At 45.5% G+C, this 12,048-nt stretch overlaps 1 protein-coding gene across 1 annotated transcript in view; it reads left to right on the top strand.

Annotated features, from left to right (window-relative positions):
- The first annotated feature begins 9,699 nt into the window (after window positions 1-9,699).
- Window positions 9,700-12,048, top strand: part of FRMD4B (FERM domain containing 4B) — a 365,056-nt gene continuing 362,707 nt past the window's right edge. Inside the window, exon 1 of the mRNA XM_055414297.2 lies at window positions 9,700-10,154. The gene's annotated coding sequence lies outside the window, so the exon portion shown is untranslated. The remainder of the gene's footprint in view (window positions 10,155-12,048) is intronic.

Genomic DNA, 12,048 nt, shown 5'->3' with positions numbered 1-12,048 from the left:
TGTACTTATTTCTGTTCTTGCCTGGCCCTTCAAAGCTTTGAATTTGTAACCTATGGACCAAAAGTTCTCTAAATTCTTCCGAATCTAATAATTTCTTGACCCCGAATCTAATCATTTCTTGACCCTAAAAAGGAATTGCAGCATGACAACATGATCCTCCAACTGAACCAGACATATGGAAAGCTGAAACAACATCACCACCAAATTGGAAGAGCCCTTCTAGTCATTTTTGGCTTCCTGATGGCTCAGAGTGTAAAGAATCCACCTGCTACGCAGGAGACCTGGGTTCATTCCCTGGGTTGGGATGATCCCCTGGAGGAGGGCATGGCAACCCACTCCAGTATGCTTGCTTGGAGAATCCCCATGGACAGAGGAGCCTGGTGGGCTACAGTCCTTGGGGTTACAAAGAGTCAGACATGTTTGAGCGACTAAGCACAGCACAGCACAGTCATTTCTGGAGTGTGGAGGAAAAACATGTTGAGCTAATGGAAATTTTGTTTCCCTGTTCTATTTATTTTTAAAGGAAATCATGAATTTTTGATGAAATAATCCTAGAAGCATGAAAAGCAAGTCTAATGATTAAAGAGTGGCCTGTTTATAGAAAATTAGCATATGTAGGTTAACATTTTTTAAAACTCCTTTAAGAAATAACAGAACAACATCAAGTTATATAGCTTGGACTTTAAATCCTTCCCCCAAAGACACTCAAGTACATCCACACATGTAAGTCCAGAGGTTTCTGTTAACATATTCAAGTTTTAACCATGAGTAACTCAGAAAACACCAGGCAGGCCAAAATACATGCCAGTTTGCAACCTCTTCAGTGAAAGTGAGTTATTTCCAAAGTCATTACTAAATGATCTACTCCAACAAGATTGGGATCTTTGTGATTAAGTAACATTGTTGCAGAATTGCTAAAGGACATTTGTTTTATTTCCCAAGGACTGTCTTTGGCCTTTGGCAGGAAAGATGATAGTCTCTGAACAATCTGATTTAAGATTTCCCTGGACCCCAGTGCTCACGCTGTTCACTAAGGAGCTGGACTGCAGGGCTGACCTTTCTCCATGGTGTCGCAGCCAGTGAAATGCCAAAAGAAAATGATTAAAAACCATAAAAAGGGCTTAGTGATATACCCTCAAAGGAGATTACAGTTATGAGGACTTCACTGGTGGTCCAGTAGTTAAGACTTTGCCTTCCAGTGCAGAAGGTGTGGGGTTGATTCCTAGCCTGAGAGCTGAGATCCCACATGCTTTGCAGCTAAAGAACCAAAAAACAAAACAGAAGCAATATTGTAACAAATTCAATAAAAACTGTAAAAATTGTTCACATCAAAAAATCTTTTTTAAAGAAGATAATTATGTGTGCATTATTGTGAGGTTCCCAATCAAGCATATCACTTCTATAAACTGGAAGCGAGGGCAAATAGCCTAACAACACAAGTTCACATTCAAAACTAATTATCAGCAATAGCTTCCTACTAGGTTGAACTCTATGAATTTGCTGATACTTGACCTTTAACCACAACAAGGCAATTTCCTATGATTTACCCTAATATTAACTTGTGTTTAGATATAACCATTTAAGTTTTCTAATTTTTTAGTTTTAGGACATCATCATTAGCACACTTAAAACAAAGTACTTATTTATGTTGATTTGCATTGTGATGTGTGCAAAGATTGTACATAATAACTTCATATGTTTGTGCCACATTTGACTATAGAAACACAGAAGCCTTAGCTTAGTGAAAGAAGAGGCTTTCATTTCATCTCAGTGCATGTGCAAAGGCCCTGAGGTTAAATGGAAAGATGAGGCATCAATCACAATAAACTCTCCCCACAGAGGCATGAAGTACCAGGTCATCCTTTTGTTATTTACGTGTGTGTTAAGTGCCTTCAGGGACAGAGTGTGTCCAGGCTTACACAAAAATGCATGATACATGGTACCTTCTCAGAAGGGGTGAAGTAACTTAGAGTGTATCAAGAGATGGCTGTTAGTCTTATTAACAGGATTCTTGGTAATTGACCTTGAACAACAGACTAGCTATATAAGTGTGGTTTTTAATATGGATAATATTTCTGAGATGTAATTTTTAAAAAATTCCTATGGTGAATCTAGAAAATAGTCCTATCTATCCAAGCCATTACATTAACAACAAAATCATCAAAAAAGTTTAGATTTCACGTTGTGGTGGGGAAGACCTTTATTCCCACTGTCAGAAAGACCTGGGATCAGACCTCAACACCTGACTTACCAGCTGTGTGGGCTTCCTATGTGGTGCCAGTGGTAAAGAACCCACCTGCCAATGCAGGAGACACAAGAGACATGAGTTCAATCCCTGGGTCAGGAAGATCTCCCGGAGGAGGGCATGGCAACCCGCAGCAGTATTCTTCACTGGAGAATCCAATGAATAGAGGACCTGGTGGACACAGTCCATAGGGTCACAAAGAACTGGACACGAGTGAAGCAACTTAGCACATACGCATTCAGTTCAGTTCAGTTCAGTCGCTCAGTCGTGACCGACTCTTTGCAACCCCATGAAGCACGCCAGGCCTCCGTGTCCATCACCAACTCCCGGAGTTCACTCAGACTCACCTCCACCGAGTCGGTGATGCCATCCAGCCATCTCATTCTCTGTCGTCCCCTTCTCCTCCCGCCCCCAATCCTTCCCAGCATCAGAGTCTTTTCCAGTGAGTCAGCTCTTCGCATGAGGTGGCCAAAGTATTGGAGTTTCAGCTTTAGCATCAGTCCTTCCAATGAACACCCAGGATTGATCTCCTTTAGAATGGACTGGTTGGATCTCCTTGCAGTCCAAGGGACTCTCAGGAGTCTTCTCCAGCACCACAGTTCAAAAGCATTAATTCTCCGTTGATCAGCTTTCTTCACAGTCCAACTCTCACATCCATACGTGACCACTGGAAAAACCATAGCCTTGACTAGACAGACCTTGGTTGGCAAAGTAATGTCTCTGCTTTTTAATATGCTATCTAGGTTGGTCATAACTTTCTTCCCAAGTAGTAAGCATCTTTTAATTTCATGGCTGCAATCAGCATCTGCAGTGATTTTGGAGCCCAAAAAAATAAAGTCTGACACTGTTTCCACTGTTTCCCCATCTATTTCCCATGAAGTGATGGGACCAGATGCCATGATCTTTGTTTTCTGAATGTTGAGCTTCAAGCCAACCTTTTCACTCTTCTCTTTCATTTTCATCAAGAGGCTTTTGAGTTCCTCTTCACTTTCTGCCATAAGGGTAGTGTCATCTGCATATCTGAGGTTATTGATATTTCTCCCAGCAATCTTGATTCCAGTTTGTGCTTCTTCCAGCCCAGCGTTCCTCATAATGTACTCTGCATATAAGTTAAATAAGCAGGGTGACAGTATACAACCTCGATGTACTCCTTTCCCTATTTGGAACCAGTCTGTTGTCCCATGTCCAGTTCTAACTGTTGCTTCCTGACCTGCATATATATTTCTCAGAAGGCAGGTCAGGTACCGGCTGTGTAATCTTTAGCAAATCCTTTCACCTCTCTGGGCCTCAGTTGCCTTGTGTGTAGTATGGAGAGAACAAGATGCTGACTTACGTAGGGTTACTATTAATAACTAAAAGGGACCACATCCATAATGTGCTTAACACACATGAGCATGTGTTTTTCTTATTATAAATTAAGAAACATTTGCCCATTCACACGCTTTTAGCCACAAAATATGCAAGCAGTATATATGTTCTTTTCCCACATCTGGGTTTTCAGCAGGAGATCTTTGGAAAGCATGTTGCTTAAGCTAAGAGGATCGAATACTACAGTGACAGTGTATTTTTTTCATTGAAAAAAACTCATCCAGTTTAAGTGTATATCTACCTCTAGCACAAACAAATACATGCATACATAAACCTATTTATTTTGGAAATAAAATATTTATGAAGCACGCTGTCTTTAATTCAGAGGCAGAACCTCATGGTACACATACCAAAACACATTCCCTTATACTGCACAGAAGAGAGATAAAGGGCTTTGAAAGTGGGAGTCCAGGGAATTTCTAGCACAATCTTGCACCAAAAAGCTCAACCTTCAACATTCTGTTATGCACAGAGCAATAGGTGAGGCCCTCATTTTCAACGGAAAAGCTATCAGGGCAGAATTGCTTGCTCTTGTTGCTTATTGCTGTCATTTTGTTCATATGCATTTGTCTTGTCTCATCAACTAAAATTTGAGATTCTGAAAGTCAAGACCCATTTGTTTTATCTTGATTGTTCCCGTGTTTCCACATAGTGCCCAAACCAGCATTAAATATTCACTAGTCAGGAGAATGGAGAAGGCAATGGCAAGCCACTCCAGTACTCTTGCCTAGAAAATCCCATGGACGGAGGAGCCTGGTAGGCTGCAGTCCATGGGGTCACTACGAGTCAGACATGACAGAGTGACTTAACTTTCACTTTTCACTTTCACACATTGGAGAAGGAAATGGCAACCCACTCCAGTGTTCTTGCCTGGAGAATCCCAGGGACGGGGGAGCCTGGTGGGCTGCCGTCTATGGGGTCACACAGAGTCGGACACGACTGAAGTGACTTAGCAGTAGCAGTAGCAGCAGTCAGGAGAAGGGGATGACAGAGGATGAGATGGTTGGATGGCATCACTGACTCAATGGACATGAGTTTGGGGAAACTCTGGGGGTTGGTGATGGACAGGGAGGCCTGGCGTGCTGCAGTTCATGGGGTAGCAGAGAGCGGGACATGACTGAGCGACTGAACTGAACTGAGTCATCCCAAAAGTATAGGAGTTGTTATTCGTTTTTCTCTGGGTGTGTTTCTTCCAGTCAAACCCGTAATATAGATCATAAGTGGGTGGTCCATAAATGGATTTAGCCTGAAGACATCTTTCATTTTATGTACAGAATATTTTTAAATTTTTGGCTGGTGTCAAGAATTTTTAAACATGGGGAGATTTCATGTAAAAATCCAAATTTCCAGCTTCGGTTGAAAAATCAAAACATCTGATCAGTGAGACTAACATTCCCACATGGCAGCAGTGTGCTAGGAATGACAGTGGCTGCGTCCTTTAGAAGGGGAGAATACATTCTCTGGTTTGCCACAGTCTCACCATTCCCCATTGCTTCACACCTGTCTAGTTCACTGCTTTGTTACTTACTTGGACCATGAGTTTGTCACTTTTGAGAGATTCTCAGGTTGATTCTTCACACTTAGAGTCTCTGGGGCTTCTCTGCTTTTCTGTTCAGTCACCAAACATGCTCTCGCATAACTGGAACAGTTTCTCTCAGGAAAGCAGCTTGGAAGTGCTCCCTTCTTAAGGAAGCCATTTCCGGTTTTCCTTACTCAAATGCATCCTTTGAATTTCTCTTTTATATATATCATTTTTCACCTTGCCTAGAAAAAAAGCACTTGTTACGGGGCCTTGTTCATGGTAAGCACTCAAAACACCGAAGCCTTATTAGTACAGCTATTCACGTTTGCATCTTTTCTTCCAAATTGTTAAATTCCTTGCTAGAGAAAAGGGTTTTACTCATCTTTATACCCCAGTTCCAGTGATTTATGCAAAATTAGTATAAATGTTCATTTCATTAAATATAAATTCAAACAGAGAGCTGGATTCATAACAAAACTTTGTTAAATTAGGGTGGGAAAATATCTGTGAACCAGTGATGTTGAGTGGGAGACAAATAGTGTAGGGGAAGAGTGAAGCAGTGTTTCTCATTCAATGAGAATAAAAAATAATCTTGTTAAAAATGCAAATTTCTGATCCACGAATCTTCTTTAAAAAAAAAAGATACATTTATTTATTTTTGGCTGGGTCTTCATTGGTGCACAGGCTTTCTGTAGTTGCAGCAAGTGGAGGCTACTCATTGTTGGGCTGTATGGGCTTCTCCCTGTGGCAGAGCATGGGCTTAAGCATAAGGACTTCAGTAGTTGCAGCTCACAGACTCTGTGGAACAGCCTCAGTAGTTGTGGTACATGGGCTTAGTTGCCCCTTGGCATGTGGGATATTAGTTCCCCAACCAGGGATTTAACCTGTGTCCTTGCATTACTAGGCAGATTCTTAACCACTAGACCACCAGGTAAGTCCCTCCATGAGCCTTTTGGAGCTGAGATCCAGGAGCCTAGGTTTGATCAAGCTCTATAGGGAGTTCTTAGGCATACCAACTTCACAGTAGTTCTCAACTGTGACTGTAACTAATTGCACCTGTGGAGCCTAACTCCACTTTCAGATATTCTACTGTGATTGTGTTGAGCATTAAAACAAAAACAAAACCATCCCCTCTAATTTGTAGCCCAAGTTGATAATTCTGTTCTATTGTATTGTGTCTTTTATTTAGCTGTTTTTGAAAGTGAAAATGAAAGTGTTAGTCACTCAGTAGTGTCCAGCTCTTTTCAATCCCATCGACTGTAGCCCACCAGGCTCCTGGTATTTTATAAATATTGGTTTATCGGAAGACTAAGTTGGAAAGAAAGTCCCTTTAATACTTTCTTTAATAATATGTAAGTTGTGGTCAGGACTGAATTAGTTAATATACAGAAAGCACTTTCAAATTGTATTTATTTCTGGCTGTACTTTATTATAATAATACCCACTTTAATAACATGAGCTAATATTTATTAAGCATTTACCATGGGGAGGTGGTGGTGGTTTAGTTGCTAAATCATGTCCAATTCTTGCGACCCCATGGACTATAGCCCTCCAGGCTCCTCTGCCAATGGGGATTCTCCAGGCCAAGAATAGTAGAGTAGGTTGCCATGCCCTCCTCCAGGGGATCTTCCCAACCCAGGGATCGAATCCAGGTCTTCCACCTTATAGGAGGATTCTTTACCTTCTGAGCCACCAGGATAGCCCTGAGGCAAGAATAATGGAGTGAATTGTGATTTCCTTCTCCAGAGGATCTTCCTGACCCAGGGATTGAGCCTGCATCTCCTGACTCTCCTGCACTGCAAGGTGATTCTTTACTGTTGAACCACGAGGGAAGCCCTTACCATGATTTGGCACTATTAAAACTTTTGAGGACTTCCTTGGTCCAGTGGTTAAGAATCTGCCTGTAAATGCAGGTGACACTGGTTTGATTCCTGGTCCAGGAGGATTCTACATGCAGAGTAACTAGGCCTGTGTGCCACAGCTACTGAAAACTGCAAGCCTAGAGCCCGTGCTTCACAAGAAGAGAGGCCAGCACAGTGAGAAGCCCATGAACCACAGTGAAGAGTAGCTCCTGCCTGCCACAACTACAAAAACAGTCCCCTTTCAACAGCTAAGACCCAGTGCAGCCAAAAATAAAGACATTAAAATTTTAAAGTGCTTGACAAATTCAGTCCTGACAACAACTTACAAAGTCAGCATTATTATTATCCCTATTTCAGGTGCTGCTACTGCTAAGTCACTTCAGTCGTGTCCGATTCTGTGTGACCCCATAGACGGAAGCCCACCAGGCTCCCCAGTCCCTGGGATTCTCCAGGCAAGAACACTGGAGTGGGTTGCCATTTCCTTCTCCAATGTGTGAAAGTGGAAAGTGAAAAGTGAAAGTGAAGTCGCTCAGTCGTGTCCGACTAGTAGCGACCCCATGGACTGCAGCCTACCAGGCTCCTCCATCCATGGGATTTTCTAGGCAATAGTACTGGAGTGGCTTGCCATTGGTTGAATATTTAGAAAAGCCTGGATTTCAACCCAGAGAGAACAGCGCTAGAACTCCCACTGCCAAGCCAGAGACCCTTTGCACCAAAAAATACCCGGAAAACATCCCATGTCTTCCAGAAAATTCTCCTGGACTGCTCTGACCCAGACCAACCTTACTGACATATTTTATGTTGCATTTTTCACATTCAAGTCTGTATCCAGTTTTTTCCCCCAAACATGCACCGAGCAACTTCTTAGGTGCTCAGCCTTACCCTATTCATCTCCCCTGTGCTGCATGGCTCTGCTTTGCCCTACACTCTTGTGTGGTTCTCTAGTGGCTGCTTCACATGTACCAGCTTCCTCTCCAAAGAAATTGTGCCCTCATTTACGAGGGCGAAGCAAGCATTGATCTCTGCACTGCCCCCTTACCTGTGGCCCTTGTTGCTGTTCTCCTTGAATAGACAGTATTGCATGGTGGTAACAGAGTCTTCAGACCCAAGTTTAAATGTAGGCATTACCTCTTTCTAGTTTCATATTCTTGGGTGGAGCAGTAAACTTCCCTGAGCCTCAGGTTCCTCCTCTGCAAAATGGGGATCTTTTCACTCAGCTGACAGAGAATGGTCTGTTGCAATGTGCTAAGGACTGAACTAGGCAAACACAAACCCTGGCCTCAAGGGGCTTCCGGGTCAACCCCTCCTTTCTCTCAGGAGAATGAAATGACATGATACCAAATAAAGTGCTTCCTTAGCTTAGGTCAGGGGGTCATGTAATAGGCACTCAATAAATGTTAGCTATTCATTTAATATCTTCTATTTAATTAAAAACAAGCAGTCCATTCTGACACCTGAAGAAAATTTAATTAAACCTCACACTGTACAGATACAATATTATACATCACTCCGTCTCAAGCTTTTACTGATTTTGCTTTTCATTTCATGTCAGTAGCAGCTATGCCAGGTCCTGGAAAATCAAGACAGCCCCTCTCTCCCCCTTTACCATTTTTTTTTTTTTTTGTAGGCTGGTGGTCAGAATAAGGAGGAGAAGAAAAGGAAGAGTAGGAGGAGGAGAAATGCCAATACCAGGGTAACAGAAGCAATAGTCTCTTTCAAATATTGATACTGGATGATTCAACCAAAACATTCACCAAAATACAGAGCTGTATAATTGTGTAGTAGTCACAAAGTATTCTTCAAAGTGGATTGAGTTTTAAAAATGAATCCATTCATATTGCATAGAGTAGTGGGTGTGGAACTGGGACACACATTTAAAGCTGTTTGGGAAATATTTTCTCTCAGCCCTGTCCGTGTACTTCGGGGCTCTACTTGCCAACTCATTTGGAGACAATAGGGAAACCTCAATAGATCCTTCACCAATGGTCCTCCCTTCTTCTTCCTCTTCTCTTCTTTGCTGTCCTACACTCAGCATCAGATCAAGTTGGAACCCTTGTCCTGCCACTTACTAGCGATTTTGAATTAACCCCTCTCTCTCCTTTCTTCATCTGTAAAGAAAGCACAATAAAACACTCCTGAATCACAGAACTGTTCTGCCTGGCATTGGGAGGCTTTCCCTTTCGCCCCTCTTCTTTATCTGCCTCTGCCTCTCCGTGTCATCCTCTCTCTTCTTTCTCTTTCTCTGTACACTCCCTCCCTTCTTTCCTTCTTTCTATTTCTTTCTTTCAAGAGCCGAAACACCAGTTTGCTGGAATCTCAAATTAAGTCATTACTCGGACGCAGTCCCATCCTTGGCTAGATTTTGCGCCTCTTGCAGCCGCCGGTGTTTCATGCCCTTTATTCTAAGGGCAGTCGAGCCGGGATGCTTGAAACCTGGAAAGCGGAATCAAGTCCCTCCCAGGGCTTTAGAGCCGGAGGGAGAGAAGATAGGCGCGGGCTGGCGACCCCCTCCCTTTTCCCCACTCCTGGCAGCGCCAACCGCTCGGCGCCCCTTGGCACCAGCGCCTTTTCTCTGTCGGGAAGACGAGCCCAGCCCACAGCCGCGCGGCGGGGGCCGCGGGCGCCCCCTCCCTCCTCTCGCTCCCCCCTCTCCTTCCTCCCCTCCCGATACAATGACTGGGCCGGAACAGCGCCTCAGCCGTGTCTCATTGGCAGCGGCCGCCCCAGCCCTGGAGAGGCGGCGGGAGGGGGCAGCTGGGGAGAGAGGAGCCCCTAGCCGGGGCTGACAGCGAAGAGGAGGCCGGCAGCACGGAAGGACTACAGGACGCGGGGAAGGCGGCCCGGAGCGCAGCTTTAAGTGTGCAAAGCGAGGGCGCGCGGCGCGCGGGGCTGGGGGCGACTAGCAGCCCTGGGGCGGGGGATGCGGCAGGCGCTGGCTGCCTTTCGAGTCCGGGAGTCTGGCTGCGCGGCTCCTGTGCTGAGCAGGAGCTCGGGCAGAGAGAAGGAAGAAAGCAGCCGCCCAGGAAGGCGCTGCATAGAGCGGAGTTGCGGAGCTGGCGCGGAGCCGGGTCCCCCAGTCCTGCGCGGTGAGCAGCCGAGACAATAAAGTAGCGGTCGCCAGTCCGCCGAGCGCCCGAGGCTGGAAGCGGGAGAGCAGGTAGGTGGAGGACTGCCCCGGGTGCCCGGAGCGCACGGAGGGGGACGACCGTGCGACGCGCTACCACGGCGCCGCTTCCCGTGCGCCCCGGGCGCAGCGCGCGCGTTTGGAGACCCCCAGTGGAGGTGCGGATCCCGGGCGCTCCTGCCGGCAGGAAACCCCGCCCCGCCGCTCCCTGGCTGCCTGCAGCCTCCGCTGGAGTCCCTCGGGCACTTGGCGCGGCGGCGCTTCGGTCGCTTTGGTGGTGTGGAGACAGGAAGTTTGGCGGTTTCTGGGCGTTGGCGCTGGTGGGGTTTGCAAACGCGCCGCCAGGGACCATGTGCTTTGGTTGCCGCGCGTTCGTGGGAGGTGGGGAGAAATGTTGATGAATCCCAGATCCCTCTGCCCAGAGATACTTTCAAAAAGCGGCGAGAAGAGTGGAAGGGGGAAATCCTTTGCGTCTGCAGAGGATGCTAAGGGTTTGGTTTGGCTGCCCTTTGCAAATAGATGTGTCTGCTCCTAGCCGCTGCTGTGTTGAAGTGGCTGTATGCGTGTGGTTCGCTCCCTCTCTATTTTCTGGAATATTTCACTTTTTACTTTTGTCTAGGGAGGGAAAAACAAAGATGATATTTTGGGAAATTCCATTCGATCTGGGCTAGGGGATGAACTCTTCTTTGCGTTGAATGATCTGTGCTCCGAACGATATTGCCGAGCAGTGCCTAGTCTTGTTCACAAAAGGGGTGAGAGCTTGTATTAAACCTTTCCCGGATCTGAGAAAGCTGCCGCAGGAGGAGATCTAGCTTGTTCTCCTTTGTGTGGCCGCTTCCTTCCAGATGTGAGAGGGTTGGGCTGGGCGCTCCTGGGTGGGGTAATAATTATCGTGAACATTCCTGAGATCTGCTCGGACTTGTAAACATACCAGAGCCAACTCCTCTGAACTTTGCGAACCGACTAGGTCTGCTTGCTGGTACCCAGACGGCTGCATCTGGAAGGTGGCCCCTGGGGGGGTGGGGGTGGGGACAGAACGACCCTGGAGTGCTGACAGCCTCGGTCTTTCGGGAAAGGTTGTTGATCCTTAGAGGTTACCTGGTGTTTGCCCATAAATTTGTCAACTCATTTGGAGGTTGGGTGCAGGATTTTAGCGCAGTCCCTGGCATGCTATTTCTTGTCGTAAAGAGAATGGGTCTGTGGAGCTTCCCTATCAAACCTCTGCAGGGGAGGAGAAGCAGCTTCACCTTACTTAACCTCAGCAGACTGCTCTTTAATCCCGCATACACACTCGCCTGCCAATGCAGGAGACCCCGGCTCAATCCCTGGGTCGGGAAAATCCCTTGGAAGAGGAAATGGCAACCCACTCCAGTATTCTTGTCTGGAGAATTCCATGGACAGAGGAGCCTATCGGGCTACAATCCATGGGGTCACAAAGAGTCGGACACGTGTTAGTGACTGAACACAAGCACACACATACCCTTCAGGAATGGTGCTTAAGAGAACTTACTATGAGACAGGCACCCCAATAGGCAGTTTGGGGCCATCATAAACAGTCCTCGAAGTGGTCAGCTGAGCCCTAGAGGGAGGTTAAGTAACCTGCCATAAGTTACACTGATAATTTTTTATTTACATGAGGTCTGTTTCCAAATGCCAGGCTCTTAACCATAACAGTGCCTGTAAAAAGGCTGTGTTGTGGTGGCATTGATAATGATGAAGCAAAAATAATTATAACACAATAACAATGGATTCATAAGATTAAATCAAATGACGGTTAAAAGAATGGCTAAACCAAGGTAAACAGGGTATAATTTGGTCTCTAAATTAAATGTCATAAACTGGGTGATGGGTATATTGATGACTCTATGAGTCTTCTTTTGTGTATCTGAAAAATTTGAAATAAAGAGTAAATGTACCTGCACTCATG

Source organism: Moschus berezovskii, chromosome 24 (genome assembly GCF_049115385.1).
Source record: "Moschus berezovskii isolate FMDL1 chromosome 24, NW_MosBer_1.0, whole genome shotgun sequence".
In the NCBI taxonomy this organism is placed as follows: Eukaryota; Metazoa; Chordata; class Mammalia; order Artiodactyla; family Moschidae; genus Moschus; species Moschus berezovskii.
Note: the sequence above shows the minus strand (reverse complement) of the source record. Positions and strands in the feature narration are given on the sequence as shown.